Below are 11,270 nucleotides of genomic sequence, written 5' to 3'. Positions count from 1 at the left end.
CATTTATTTGGGTTAGAAAAGAGGCAAATAGCGTTGCTCATTCCTCGCTAAGTTGCTTATGCAAATAGGTGTTTTGTTTTTTGCAATAAATTTTCTCTCCCTCTTTTGGTTTGGAAGGAGTTTAGTGTCCTTTCACCATGAGAACTAATGCACTGTTGCCTTATCGTTGACTGAGCAGAAAGAAGTGTAGTGATAAGTGTGATATGTATGTTGGTGCTAGTGATTTCTATCAATCACCTTTGGCAATAGGGAAAAGTGTTAGAATTATATGGTTAAATGATTAAATTTATCATATTTTAAATCAGTAACTTATCAATTAATAATTTAACATGACATCAGAGTAGAAGTTCGAATCTACTCTACCTCCTATTTAAAATCCTACATGTTGAGCTTCACCTATTAAAAGGGATTTTGAGCTCACACGTGAGGGAGATTGTTAAAATTATATGGTTAAATGATTAAATATACTATATTCCAATAGCTTACACTTTTGGGATAATTAGTAATTTAATAAGAAATGCCATTATTCATTGTGGTTTTATTAAAAGAATGTAAGAGATTCTCCAACACAAGGGAAGTTAAAATCCAGAATTGAAGCAAGTGGAAGCCATCAATATTCCACCTCAATTAGGAGCTATGCTGGAAATGGGGTTTATCTCATTCTATCCTTGAAAACCTAATTTGATGTTATTGAAGAGGTAGAGTTAGTTTCTTAATTTGTTTTAAATTCTCTTCCATTTCATGTGTGGTTCATGTTGTATTTTGCCTAAATGTTAGTGACCTCTTTTACTATGTTTCTAAATGTACTTGTTACATTTAGGGGGTATTTGATACACCCACTCAAACACACATTTTTAGTTTTTAAACAACGCATTTCTTTACACTTTTTTATTCACACATATTTCTACACATATTTTTAAATAACAAAACACATGTACCAAATACCCCTTATTTTTTGGCGAATTGAATATGTTGCTTATCAGGGAAATAATTGAAGCAAACTACACGTGTTTAACACAAGCCCAAACCTTTATGTTATGATGTATTTATGATGTTGTGCAGAAGGGCCTCTTGAAGAGTTTCCACACAAGATTGATTGTGACCACTAAATGCGCATGTAAAAGATCTCACAGAAACATAATAAGAACCCAAAAAAAAGAAAGAAAAAAATCCCTGACGAAAGGAAGAGAAAACAATCACATATAAGAGATGAACACCAAAATTTAAGTGGTTTGGCGTTAGTGTGTCTACCAGTAGCAGAAATGATATAATAGTAATTACAAAGCATTTACATATTCAAAAGCACTCACAAATAACAAAGTTCCTCTATATCTAACCATGTCAAACCATATAGGATTCTAAACTAATACAATAGCACTTCACATTTTTTTCCTCTCTCCCTCTCCAAATCTTACACATGACTACACAAACATAATCACAAAATTCTGAATTAAATAGAAGTTTCTATATCTAAAAAGAGAAGGAAACTTTTAAGACAACTAATCAATCCAAGAAACAAAAATCATAAATTGAGCCAAATTACACGATACATGAACAAACAAACATATTTGAACCCAACTACTTATCAGCTTTGCTTGAATATAGAAGAGCTTTTCTAGATCCAGCTGACATAGATGAATGAGTAGAACAATTGCTACACGAACATTGCGTCCCATCTTTCATTGATCCCGTGAGACCAGAAGAAGTGTAGGAGAATCGACACATGTGCATTGGAGGTGCAAAATAAATTGGTACTGGCAACTTTGATGGAAGGTTAGGCAAGGGAGCTTCAAAGTTAAGAATATTTATCACTTGGGTCGGATGGTAGGATCAGGATGGCAACACCATAACCCAACTACTATCAAGCGCTCTATTTGCTGCTCATCAAATTCCAAATTTAGTCCCTTATCAACTGCTTCAAGGAATTGACCTTTTCCGTAGAGGTCCCATACCCATTCTACTAGTCTTACTTTGCTTGGTTCTACCTTTAGTTCCACGGGCTTTCTTCCACAAACAATTTCAAGGGAAACTACTCCAAAACTATAAACATCAGATTCTTTACTTGCCTTTCCAGTGGTAATACACTCCAGGGCAAGGTAGCCCAAGGTGCCTGCCAAAACAGTTGTTTGTGAACCCAACTCATGGTCTATAAGCCTTGCAAGACTGAAATCACCAAGCTTGGCATTGAAATTTGAATCTAACATAACATTGCTTGACTTAATATCCCTATGCACCACACATTGTTCCCACTCTTCATGAAGGTACAACAATGCAGAAGCCAATCCATTGGCTATTTATACCTCACGGGCCATGTTAGCATAATCTTTGCTCCAAAGAGATGAAAATCAAGGCTTCCATTAGGCATTTACTCATAGACAAGAAGGAATTCTTCTCGTTCGTGGCACCAACCAATAAGTTTAACCAAGTTCCTAAGCCTCAAATGACTAATAATTTTCACTTCGGATGTATACTCTTTTATCCCCTGCTTCGATCCTTTTGAGACCCTCTTAACAGCCACCTCTATATTAGGTTCGGTTAACAAACCCTTGTAAACGCCTCCAAATCCTCCCTCTCCAAGCTTCCCTCCTTCAGCAAAGTTGTTTGTTGCGCAAATGAGTTCATGGTATGTGAACCTCCTTGGCCCAGTTCCTTCTTCAAACTCATAATCCATATATATATCATCGGCCAAATCTTCTGTTTTTCCACTAACCCTTTTTCTCCAATAGATGAACCAAAATAGGCCTAGTCCACAACTTAAAACACCAAAACCCACAGTTATACCAATCCACAACCCCAGTTTGTTTTTCTTCGTTTCTATCTTTAGTCTCCAAGCTTGAATAGAATGACCATGATTGTATTGAATGTAACTCAACCCAATTACCTGTAGCGGCGGAGAAACCAATTCTAACCCATTCTGGCAAAACACTTTTCACATCAACAATATACGAAAGGCTAGAATTCCCACCGAAGACTGGATTATAAGCATAAGTTAGGAAGACACTCAGATTTTTGGTGGTTGAGTTATAACTTATCCATGCATTTGCTTGTGACCCGTTTTTGATGCTACTATTCCATGAGACATTTGTCGCAGATACAATGGAATTGACATTGATTCCTACATGATCATCACTTGGATCCCAATAGTTTTGGAAACTATCAAACTCAACAGCAACAATTTGATTCTGCGAGGTTTTGTTAGCAGATTCACCGCTAAACAATGCAAGATACCCACCACTCGAATTGTTGGGGATGTTAGACTCAAATGGTGCAATGAGAAACGAGAGCCCATCACCATGCAATGAGATATTAACGGCTTTTATGATAAAGGAGAAATGGGTGGTGAAGTCTGTAAGCCTTCCTGTGCTGGCATCCCAAAGTTGCACCGGTTCAGCATATGAGGCACGACCAGCACTGTAACTGATGGAGCCGTCGAGTTGATTCTTTTTGAGTTCAAGAACTCCTTTAGAAGTGAATGCATCCCCTTGGAATGTTATTGCGTCATTCATATTTTGCTGGAAACTAGTGAAGTTGAAGGAAATTGACTTGGCATGGGGAAGTAGCAATAGAAAGAATATGAAGATTGACTGAGACTGAGAAGAGAATGGATTTTTTCAAGTTGAAGAAGGCAAAAACTTATGTGGGAGAGAGCCATGGTTGAAATGCATAGAGAGGGAGAAAGAATTAAGGTCAATTAGATATGGAAAGGCTTGAAAGGCTAGGAATGATTCAGCTATATCATATTGCTGTCCTATTTCAAAGCTCTATTTTCGTTTTAAATTATTTGTATTTTTATTTTATTTTATTTTTTGTTTAACTTGGTCATTTGAAGGACCTCATGTTGGATTTTCCTAGTCGGTATGGCCGGCTTTATACCAAATCATTAAGTCTTGTGCCGAATAGCAACCAATTAGGTAGACAAAATCCTTGGTCAGAATGTTGATAGAGACAATGGTTTTATGCAACTCGAAGGTATCTTTATTCTTTATTGCCTCTTCTTTTATATATACATATATATATATATATATATATATTGCTTCAATTACTCCAACTCATGAATATTCTAATAATTTGGCTTCTTATGTTTGGACATGCTACAAAAGGTCCAGAGATAGTGTAATTGAAAATTCAAGTTCATAAGACGACAGAAAGACAAAGGAATGAAGCCGGTTGCCGGCCTAAGGTATTCTGAAATTTTGAAGCTACTATATCGCTAGTAATTATTCACTACGATTGTCATTAATATTCTCGCCCTGCACTAAAGAAAAATGAAGGAAAAGTTAAATATGTAATGTCTTCATATGCTGTGATAGGTTTTAGAGTTAATTTGGCAAATTCAAAAGAGCCATTGTGATATCATTTTCGGAATATATAGAGGCATCAGCATCTTTTTGTATACAGAGGCTATATTTTCGGTCTCTGTTTTTTCTCCTTCACAACCCACTACTTCCACCAACCCCCCCGGTCTCTCTCTGGGGGATACTTTTGATTAGATTAATCAACTAAGTTTTGAGAAAGGAATTCAGGTTGAAGATGTCTGTTAATTATAATATATGATGTAATCCTTCTTTTTCTCTTCTTATTATTTTTTTAATTTAATTTTAAAGCAAATTTTATTAAAAAGAATGCAGCGCAAAATCCTTCCTCTCGGCATCCAAAATGTTAGAGGGATGGACAACCTATTACAAGTTTCAACATAAAAAGCAGAGTTAGAATTATGGCAAGGGCCAAGGCTCAAACTTGAAGGGTGTGGGCTTAAATTGATATGATTTTTAAAAGAGTTTGGTTAATGGGCGTTCTTAAGCATTTATTAATGAGCTATTTTTGGAAAGTTTTGTGTTTTAATACCATTTTGTGGGAAATATAAAAATTTGTAAAAAAAATCAATTATTTTTTCTCGATTTCAATTTTTTTTTATAAATATTTTATTTGTTAACTTTTACATTTTTAAAATAAATCCAATTTAAAACTGGAAAATTATATAGTTTAATTTGTAAGTCTTAAATTTTAAGTTTTAGTTTGAAAATTTTGGAACTATTTACCAAAGAAAAAGAAGAAAGGGACGTTATTGGGTTAGGTGGAATGGATAAGCGCTCTATACATTGGGCACAACTAAGACCGGCCCAAATCATATTATATATATATATATATATATCATATTATATATATAATAAAAATTGGACTCAGAAGTCGTGCTTGCGTCAAGTGGCTTCACAAAATTGCAAAAATTTTCTTAGATTTCTTATAAAAAAAATAGATATAATTTTTTTGTTATCTTCTTCTCCTATAATTTCTAAGTTGATAACAACCATAATTTGATTACAATTCAAATTCTTCATCTTTATTTTTATAATTTAGAAGTTGATAAAAAATCTTAATTGATAAAAAACTGCTACACGTAATTCTTCTTCTTCTTATCTTTTTTTTTTGATAAAAATTCTTCTTATCAATTAATAAACTTCTTTTTCTAGCCTTAGGTTTCTCTTCATTTCCAAATTCTTTGTTTACATACATTCTCTTTATCTTATTATTTTTAAATTAATTAAAAATCTTAATCTCATTATAATTTAAAGTTCTACATTACTTAAACATCTTTTAAGTTAATATATTATCTATTTTTTTGGAGTAGAGAAACTCACGTGAATATATAAAAATCCCCTAACCCTTGGCTTCTCAAGCTCACGCTTAACCCTATGATTTCTCAGAGTTTTTACTTTCAACATGGTAATCAAAGCAAGAAGAGCAAGAGGTTTGGTTTTGTACGTACCAGGTTTTAGGTATATGAAAGCTAGGCTTTTTACTTTAGTTAGAGAATGCTAACAAACAGTATAATAACTACATTTAAATTAAAAAAAAAAAAAAAAAAACAATTCTATCATATTTCCTTGGCAGATTACAGCCATCAATCACGTTTTGTTTTGTTTTGTTTTTATTTATTTATTATTTTTTTTTTAATTTTAATGTTAACATTGATTAGAAATTATAATTTCAATAAGATTTAAACTCTATAATTATATCATAGGATTTAAACAACAAAGGTTAGTGATTCTCAATTTTTTTTTTCGAAGAGAAATTGAAAGCTAATTCTTAGTAATTTGGATATAATGTTGTTTTTCATTATGGAATCAGATCTCTCAAAGGATCTATGAAATACATGTTTTAGTTGCTTTCTTTTATATAGTTTTAGATCTATTATTTGTTTTTATTTTAGTTGTTTAAAAGCAATTTTTGATATTAAGATGGAAAGGTAAGGAACTTTTTGTGTATTAAGATGAATACGTTCGATTTATCACCATATCACAACTCATTCCAACAATAAACAACAAAGGTTAGTGATTCTTTTTTTTCTTTTTTTTTTTCTTTTTTTTTTTGATGAGAAATTGAAAGCCAATTCTTAGTAATTTGGAAATAATGTTTTTTTTTTCATCATGGAATCAGATCTCTCAAAGGATCAATGAAATACATGTTTCATTTTCTTTTTATTTTTATTTTTTATTCTATATAGTTTTAGATTTATTATTTATTTTAGTTTTAGTTTTTTAAATGCAATTTGTGATATTAGGATGGGAAGGTAAGGAAATTTATGTGTATTAAGATGAATACACATAATTTATCACCATATCACAATCTCAGTCCAACAATAAACAACAAAGGTTAGTGATTCTCATTTTTTTTTTCTAAGAGAATTTGAAAGCTAATTCTTAGTAATTTGGAAATAATGTTTTTTGTCATTATGGAATCAGATCTCTCAAAGGATCGATGAATACATGTTTCATTTGCTTTCTTTTATATAGTTTTAGTTCTATTATTTATTTTAATTTCATTTTTTTCTTAGAAAACTCTTAAATTGACATTAAATTTAAGGGTTGTATAATATACAATTCTATTTTTAATTTAATTTTAATTTTTTTTCTTGATTTATAATTTCAATTTTAACTATTGGTATATGACTATATGTTCATTCCATTTGTTATATGTAATAATTTTTTTAAAAATTTATTTTTGATTTTTTCATAGGTGATTCCAAGCAAGCATCCTATAAAATTGTTAAAAACTCCTAAATTGACATGCAATTCAAAGGTTACAATCTATGTAATTCTATTTTTTAAATTAGATTTAAATTTCTTTCTGATTTGTATTTTGAATTTTAGTTATTGCTATATGTTATTTTATATTTATTTTTTCATTTCTTTTTCAGTGTTGTTGTAGGGGATTCCTGTTGAACTGTTGACATTCAATTCCAATGTTGCGTAGACTTTCAATGTGCAGGTCATTCAATTCTCTTATCTTTAATATAAAAAAAAATATATATATATATATATTAAAATAAAAAAATGAAAACAAAATTATTTTTTAATGCTTATACATTTGGATAGCTTATAGTTTGTGAATTTTTTAGGTCGATACTAATTTAATGCTTAGATATTAATTTACATGGAAATATTATTTTGCTAAATGCTGATATTAATTTGTGATGTTTAGTTTTATTAGAAAATTGTTGAAGAGAATTCAGAAGTTATACAATAATATTTTTTTCTATTAAGAAATAATATTTCATTAATAAGTTTTTGACAAAAACCGTGCAACGCACAGGCATTTAACTAGTATATAATAAAAGTTAGGCTTAGACGCCATGGTTATGCCACGTGGTTTCATCAAATTGCAAAAATTTTAATAAATTTTTAGATTTTAAGAATAAATATATACATATTTTTTTGGATAAATATGACAAATCAAGTAATAAAAGAAAATAATATTTCATTTACAACTATAACAGTTGTGTTTATCTAAAATGTTATCAACAAAACCTAAAATCAATAAAATAGAATTACCTAAGGATAGAATTTAAATAAAAAAGAGGGATAAAAAAACGTAAAAGAAAAAAAAAGATCGAATTTGCATTTTTCTTTCCTACGTTTCTTTAAAAAATAAATAAAAATAAAATAAAAAAATAAATAAAAAGAAGAAGAAGAAGAAGAAGAAGAAGAAGAAGAAGATACAACTTGCATTTTACAATACTAATATTCAGTCCCACCTGCCACACTTTTTTTTTTTTTTAAACAAAGATTAACAATGCAATCTCACTACCATACTAGGACTCTCTCTCTCTCTCTTGCTGCAAAGCATACCTTTTTCCTTTTCCATCGGCCAAGACTTTATCCTGAAATATATATATATATATCATAAACTACTAATTTTTCAATAGAATAGAATTATCTAAGGATAGAATTTAAATAAAAAAGAGAGAATTTGAGTTTCACCTAAACTACTTCTTTTTGTTCATATCATCTTCTTCACAACCTAAAATTCCCACTATATATACATAGAGTTTTTTGGTGTTTCATTATTTCTTCTACGTACTTTACAATTATTTGTTATATTCTTCCTTTCTCCTCTTTGCCTTACCTACAACCTTACAAATAATTTTTTTTTTCTTTCATCAAATTGAATAGATTTTGTGTATTTGTTGCCTTTTTATTATATATAACATGATTTTTATCAACAAGTTTTATAGATAGGTTGAAATTATATGTTTGATCACACATTTTAGTGTTTTTTTTAGAAGTCAATATAACAAGCAATATATTTGTATTTTTTAATTTCTTATTACATGATTATTTGTTGTCGACATCAATATTTTATAATGGATTTAATTTGTTATGGCTTTTGTTTGGTGCTTTGTTCCATGTAATCTATATTCTTTAATTAAAAGTAAAATTTGCTGTCAAACATAAAATTGGATATGAGAGAATCCATTCGTCCAAATTTCCATGTAAGTCTATCTTTACTTAACTCCATTTTTTTAATAAAAAATTTCGATATTTTTTCATTAATGAATTGAGGTTTATATATATATATATATATCAAAATTCCTTATAGCTATCAACCACATTCTCTTTCTCTCTCTCTTTTTTTTTTTAAAAAAAAAAAAAAAAAAAAGCTCCAACAATGATGGGGAGGAGAAAACCCAAGCAATTCCGCTTCTCAAGCTTTTCTCATTTGTAGATTCATCTGATGTTGCATTGATGATTGTTGGCACCATTGGAGCCATTGCAAGTGGGTTAGGCATGCCCCTTATGACAATATTGTTTGGCCAAATGATCAATAGCTTTGGCAACAACCAGAGTAGCAACACAGATATTGTTAGTATAATTTCCAAGGTATAAATAGACAACAATAAACGGCCTAAGAAAATAAGGTTTACTTCAATCTTTATGAATGGAAAGATGTGACTTAAACTTCTGATTTTATTTTTTATTACTTTCCTGAGAGTTTAAACTTTCGATTTTCCCATTTTATAGCATGTGTAGGAATGCATTTGAATCCTTGATCCTTCTTTTATATTTTTAGAATTAATGTTAAATATGGTTAGAATTAATAGATTAATTTTAACAATTTTCTTATTTGATTTTTATGTTACATCAAATTATCAAGATGTTCTACACGTGTATTCTTGAATTATCAACTTTAATTTTAATTTATAATATTATCAAGATTATATTAATTTTAGATTTATCAATTGTTTAGTACTTTTTTTTAAAAATAATTATCAATTTAAAATTCAATTTGGAATTATCAATTTAATTTAGTTTTAGGAAGAAATCTTACCCCTTATTTTAGTAAGATAATTATTTACACTTGATAATTTTATCTTTTATCTTTATTGAATCTATTAAAATAAATAATTATTTATACATTTATTTTATAAGCTTTTTCATAAAACCGTGCAACACACATACCTATAACTAGTATTAAGAACAACATTGGCCTTTTATGTTCGTAAGTGTTCTGCAACTAAATACTCTTGTCAACAGTCCAATGTATATGTATGACGAAAGGGAGTCTAGGACAGTAGGGAAGATGCCCATGTCTCCTGCTAGACTCTGGCGGCGTTTGCCAAGTTGGAGGTGGTGGCTCTTCGCAAGGTTATTTTATTATTATTTTATTTGATGGCTTTAGTTTTCTGAAATTGGATATTCAAGAGATAGTATTATGTGTGGTGGGCTCTATTAATTAGTTTGTGAACTGCTGATGTGGCATGTTAGTATTAGAGAGTGTAAACAGCAAAACAAGGGTTTTACACCATGGTCCAATAAAATTTAAACTTAATAATTCATATGACTTGTTAAGCAGATCTGAATTCACCAAACACTAAAAAAATGTATCAAAGTTCAAAACAACGAAAAATATTATTACAAAATTCCACGAAGATAACTACAAGAGCCTTCTCGGTCGGTTAGACAAGATAGTGTTTAAAAAACTTAATACAATCTTAAATTTTGTGCTAATTTAGAGCATATAACTTTTAGACCAAAATGCAAAACCTACCCTTTAAGTTTCACCACTTTTCATTTAAATCATCTAAATTTGCATTCATTCATTTCAATTTTCTAAGTTTCAAAACTTCTTAATTCGGTCCTCTAAGTTTCAAAAATTCTTAATTCGGTCTTCCTTTAACTTGCGATCCATTAATAATATTAAGCCCCGATCTACAAACCAAAGAGAAATCGAACTGACCCACCCCCCTTCATACACACACACACATATATATAAAATCATGCTTCAGTATTAAAATAGAAGAAATTGAGAGAGAGAGAGAGAGAGAGAGAGAGAGAGAGAGAGAGAGAGAGAGAGAGAGAGAGAGAGAGAGAGAGAGAGAGAGGCAAGGAAGAAGGAAAAATAGGGTTTAGGTTAAGTGAGTTAAAAATGGCATTGTTTCTTTTTTTTTTTTTTTAAATCTGATTCAAAACGACTTTGTTTTGGACCCATTATAAAATTTTTAATATCAGGTTCAAAATGACATCGTTTTAGTATCAGGAAAAAAAAAAAGTGGAACAACGTCGTTTTGGTTGGAGCTTAGGTTATAATTGAGAAATCCTTTAGTTGTCTGCCTTTGCCTCCCTCTCTCGGCCGCATCTCCGCCTCTTTCTCTATCTATCTCTCATTTAACTCCACCGTTTGCCACCACTCACCACCAACATCTTCTACAGCTTAATGTCGTTGTTCTCCAAGTTTTCCCCTCTCTTTTTTCCTCTTGTCATGGCTATTATCTAGAAATTTCTAAAGTATGTTTTGATGCTCAATAGCAGGTATGTGAATTTGTATAATGCTTAATACCTAAGCTACTTCTCCTTGGCTCCTTGCTATGCTTCTACAAGTATTGGGAATTTGTTTGAAAATTTTGTGTGGATATTAGAGAAATATTATGAACACGTTTGTTTGTTTGTCTTGTTTTCTTTTTTTTTTTGAATATTTGGGTTGTTTGATAATTC

The 11,270-nt window shown here is 30.4% G+C and overlaps 1 pseudogene; it reads right to left on the bottom strand.

Annotated features, from left to right (window-relative positions):
- Positions 1 to 1,308: 1,308 nt before the first annotated feature.
- LOC126733018 (L-type lectin-domain containing receptor kinase IX.1-like) lies at positions 1,309 to 3,699 on the bottom strand (annotated as a pseudogene).
- Between the last annotated feature and the right edge of the window lie 7,571 nt (positions 3,700 to 11,270).

The sequence above is a fragment of the Quercus robur genome, chromosome 6 (assembly GCF_932294415.1).
Source record: "Quercus robur chromosome 6, dhQueRobu3.1, whole genome shotgun sequence".
Taxonomy (NCBI): Eukaryota; Viridiplantae; Streptophyta; class Magnoliopsida; order Fagales; family Fagaceae; genus Quercus; species Quercus robur.
The sequence above is the reverse complement of the archived record's forward strand: the minus strand, read 5'-3'. Positions and strand labels throughout refer to the sequence as shown.